Source organism: Colobus angolensis, unplaced genomic scaffold (assembly GCF_000951035.1).
Source record: "Colobus angolensis palliatus isolate OR3802 unplaced genomic scaffold, Cang.pa_1.0 Scaffold35, whole genome shotgun sequence".
In the NCBI taxonomy this organism is placed as follows: domain Eukaryota; kingdom Metazoa; phylum Chordata; class Mammalia; order Primates; family Cercopithecidae; genus Colobus; species Colobus angolensis.
In genome coordinates, this window is record NW_012116821.1 from 10,797,090 (window position 1) to 10,802,125 (window position 5,036).

A 5,036-nucleotide genomic window follows, 5' to 3' on the forward strand; every position below is an offset into this window, starting at 1 on the left:
ATGTGAGTTAATACTTAATAAACTCCCTTTGATATCTGTCTATCCTATTAGTTCTGTCCCTCTAGAGAACTCTACAATGTATGTGTGTTTATTTATTTTATTTTTTAACCTTCCAAAGTTTAATCAATCAACTCCTTAGAAGCAAAATCTAACAATTACTTCAAATACTCTAAAATTCAACAGAGTAAAATCGCAAATTACTTTCTCATCTTCCTAATTCTAACTTTAAAAGGGGTCCCTCCATGAAGTGTCTATACTTTCACAAGGATGTCAGGGAGGACGCGTTGATTTTCACACTGGATAATGTTAAACTGCTCCAGTTTCAGAGACTCATGAAAAAGAGGATTCAGTATGTGAAAATGTTCACATCCCCAAGTTAAAAATGGATACTGAATAAGACAGCATCCATATTTCTGGAGAAAAATCAGTACACATCACTTCTGTTACGGAAATCCATTTACAGCATCTGTCCCGCTCCGTGGAAGAGACTGGTCTCAGGCATCTCCAGCTTCACTACCTCATTGCACACATGAGAGGCTTAGAAGGCTTTAAGCAGAAGCCAAGGTCCCATCAAGGGTCCAGACTTTCAGTGCCCCCTTTGTTTTCATTGCGTCTGGGCTGCTTTAGCTCTGAGGGACTGCCCTGAGCGTCTCTTACCAAATTCTTCTGCAGAAGGGGTGGAAATTACATTGATTGGTACAGACTTTGGTGGAGTGTCTGTCTTTAAGGGTATTAAGTTTATTCTCCAGGGTGTTGTCTTGCTCCAGGCTTGCAATGTGTTCAGAGTGACCCTCCGGGATGGGTGGGCTTTTGTGTTTTAACTACTGGGCGGCAGGATCTTCTCCTCCGAAGGCCTCAGCAAGGAGCTTTTGACAGCAGAATGATAGAGAGAGAGTCCCTGATGGCTGTTGGGGCTGGGGCCTGTCTGGCCTGAGGTGGGGTCGAGCAGGGGTTGCTGGGATCTTGGGTTCTGCTGGCAGTCGTTCCCTCTACTGGTCTGGATCCTGACAAAGACCCTCGGTGTGTCTGACTCTTGGTTTTCTTTGCATGTCAGGAGTTCTCATGCTCAAAACTGACTTCTCTTTTAAAAGAATTCCAAGTTCGCCTTTCTCAAATGTTACAAATGAGCAGTAACTGTCTGTGGAAGAAATGGCCAGGAAGGCACCATCGCTAGACCATGAAATGTCACTGGAGGTGTGGTAATGTATATTAGACATGTAACCAAAAGGGAAGGACTCCTGGGTGTCCAGAAGCACAGAGTCCTCCTAAGCCACAGCAAATACCAGGCAGTAGGGCAGACTCATCAGCTCCACACCTGTTTCCACCACCGGCCTCAGTTCAAAGTAGACCAGACAGCTGCCAACAACGAGTGGCTTTTCCAGGACCCAGAAAAGATGAGCGATGGCCCTTTTAAGATTCTTCCTGGAGAAAATGTAAGTGGTGTTCATTACATTTTTACCAGATTCCACACATCCAACTGGTGTGAGAAGCAAAGACCCATCGGGAGTGAAACTCAGTTTACGGAAGAACAACTTCATGCTGTCATCGTGAAACATCCAGTAGCTTCTTGCCTCTCCTTCAGCCCCTATTCCAGATAGTATCTTCGAAACATTAAAAGCCACACACATCTTCTGTATACTGTATACCCACAGCACCCTGTCACAGCTCAGAGTAGCAACATATTGACTTAAATGGTCCCAGTTTACTCCTTGGACGTAACTTTTATGTTATGTTAATCGATATTTTTTGTCCTTTATTGACATCCCATATGATGGCTGTGTTATCCACAGAGGCAGAAGCCATTAAATTCCAATGAGTTGCCCAGCAAATATCATACACATCTTCTAAGTGGCCCCGTAGAGTCTTCACAATCGTCCAGTTTTTCTTGTTCAGCTGGGCCTGGTCCTCATCCTGAAAAGCGATCTGCTCCAGCTCCTTGTTATCATTCACCTTCTACAACTGGATGACAGCATCATCTCCTCCCAATGCTAAAATTTCCCTAGTTGGAGAAAAGTGCAGGACATTGATGGCTTTGGTATGATGAGCAAGATTGGACAAAAATTCCACAATGGCATTTCCATCTGGTCCCTTTTCTACCTTCCAGATCCTGACAGCAGAGTGCACGCCTGCAGACACCAGTCTGTGCGTCCTCCCAGCAGTCCCATGCTGGAAGTCGAGGTTGTACACAGGCTTTTGTCATGCCAGGCTATTTCACAAGTGATTACTTTCATCCTCCTGAGTCTTGAAGGGGCAAAACGTTTTTCTGACACCATTCTGCAGGGACCTGGATGGTCAGTGGTGCCATCACCTCCTGTGCAGAGCTGTGCTGCTTCCTGTGCGTGCCGCAGGCCCTGACCCCGCATGGACGGGACCCATGTTTTTATTTTTATTTCTGTTTTTAGAGACAGAGTGTTCTGTCCCCCAGGTTGGAGTGCAGTGACACAATCTCAGCTCACTGCAACCTCTAGCTACCGAGCTCAAGCAATCCTCCCACCACAGCCTCCAAATCAGCTGGAACTACAGGCAGGTACCACAATGCCCAGCTAATTTTTGTAGAGGCAGGGCCTTGCTATGTTGCCCAGGCAGTTCTCGAACTCCTGGACTCAAGCAATCCTCCAACCTCAGTCTCCCAAAGTGCTGGGATTACAGGTGTGAGCTATTGCACCCAGCCATGTATGTGTTTTAAATAGGCAATAAATGGGGTGCTATCAATTTCATTCTGTAACTTTATTTTTAAAAATCATCATTCCATTTTTAAGATCTTCCCTGATATGCATGTTCATCCAGTAAGTCATTGCTTCTAACTGCTTCATGGTACTCCACAAAGTGTAGCCATCATATTTGATTTCTCTATTCCTTTAGTAGTGAGCACTTAGGTTGCCTCCAACTCTTGCTACAGTGACATATTCTCATATATATCTCTTTACAGCATATGGGTATGTCTCATTTTATTGAATGTCACTTTATTGTACTTTGCAGATACTGTGTTTTTCTCAACACAATATTGTGGCGACCCCGTGTCAAGTAAGTCTATCAGTGCCATTTTTTCAACAGCATGTACTCACTTTGCATCTCTGTGTCACAGTTTCGTAATTCTTGCAATATATTAGATGTTTTCATTATTATTATACCTGTTGTAGTGATCTGTGATCAGTAATCTTTGATGTTGCCATTGTAATTGTTTTGGTGCCATGAACTGTGCCCATAGAAGGCAGCAAACTTAATCTATAAATACGCTTACTTCACCAACTGGATGTCCCCTCAACTCTCACAGCTCCCCTCAGGCCTCCCTATTACCTGAGACACAATAATATTGAAATTAAGTCAGTTTATAACCCTACAATGGTATCTCACTCTTCAAGTGAAAGGAAGAGTTACACACCTCTCACTTTAAATCAAAAGCTAGAAATGAATAAGCTTAATGAGGAAGGTACGTTGAAAGCTGAAATAAGCCAAAACTAGGCCTCTTGCACCAAACAGATAGCTCAGCAGTTAGCCAAACAGTTAGTTGTGAATTCAAAGGAAAAAATTCTTCAAGGAAATGAAAAGTGCTACTTCAGTGAACACATGAAGAATAAGAAAGAGCAACAGTTTTATTGCTGATATGGAGAAAGTTTGAGTGGTCTGCATAGAAAATCAAACCAGCCACCACTCCCCTAGAGTGGAGAAGTTAAATGTCTGTCTTCAAAGATTCAAACAACAGGCTGACTCACTTTTTAGGGACAAATGAAGCTAGTGACTTTAAGTTGAACCCAATGCCCGTATACCATTCAAAAAATCCTAGGGCTCTTAAGCATTATGCTAAATCTACTCTGCTTCTGTTCAACAAATGGAAGAACAAAGCCTGGCTGACAGCACATCTGTTAGTACTATGGTTTACTGAATATTTTAAGCCCACTGTTAAGACCTACTCTTCAGAAAAAAATATTACTTTCCATAGATTACTACTCATTGACAGTGTACCTGGTCGTCTGAGAGCTCTGATGGAGATGTACAAGGAGATTAATGTTTTTTTCATCACAGCATTCATTCTCCAGCCCATGCATCCAGGAGTAATTTCAACTTCCAAGTCTTATTCTTTAAGGAATACATTTCCTAAAGCTATAGCTGCCATAGATAGTGATTCATCTGCTGCATCTGGGAAAAGTAAATTGAAACCATTCTGGAAGGAATTCACCATTCTAGATGTTATTGAGAACATTCATGATTCATGAGAAAGTCAAAATATCAACATTAACAAGAATTTGGAAGAAGTTGATTCCGACCCTCATGGATAACTTTGAGGAATTCAAGATGTCAGTGGAGGAAGTAACTGCAAATATGGAAACAGCAAGAGAGCTCAAATTAGAAGTGGAGGTCAGGCACGGTGGCTCACTCCTGTAATCCCAGGACTTTGGGAGGCCGAGGCAGATGGATCACCTGAGATCAGGAGTTTGAGACCAATCTGACCAACATAGTGAAACCCCATCTCTACTAAAAATGCAAAAATTAGCTGGGTGTGATGGCGGGCACCTGTAATCTCAGCTACCCAGGAGGCTGAGGCAGGAGAATCACTCGAACCTGGGAGGCAGAGGTTTGCAGTGAGCTGAGATCACGCCATTGCACTCCAGCTTGGGCAACAAGAGTGAAGCTTCGTCTCAAAAAAAAAAAAAAAAAGAAGTGGAACTGGAAAATGTAACTGAATTACTACAATCTCATGATAAAACTTTAATGAACAAAGAGTAGTTTCTTGAGGTGGAATCTATTCCTGATGAAGATGCTGTGAACATTGTTGAAATGACAACAAAGGATCTAGAATATCTCATAAACTTAGTTCATAAAGCAGTGACAAGATATGAGAAGACTGACTTCAATTTTAAAAGTATTGTAGGTAAAATGCTAATAAACAGTATTTCATGTTACAGAGAAATCATTCAGGAAATTGAGAGTCAATCCATGCAGCAAACTTCATTGTTGTCTTATTTTAAGGAATGACTGCAGCCACCCTACAATTCTGCGGTCACCACCCTGAACAGTCTGTAGCCATCGACATCGAG

At 42.5% G+C, this 5,036-nt stretch overlaps 1 pseudogene; it reads right to left on the reverse strand.

Moving 5' to 3' along the window:
- Positions 1 to 570: 570 nt before the first annotated feature.
- LOC105519494 lies at positions 571 to 2,231 on the reverse strand (annotated as a pseudogene).
- Positions 2,232 to 5,036: the final 2,805 nt, after the last annotated feature.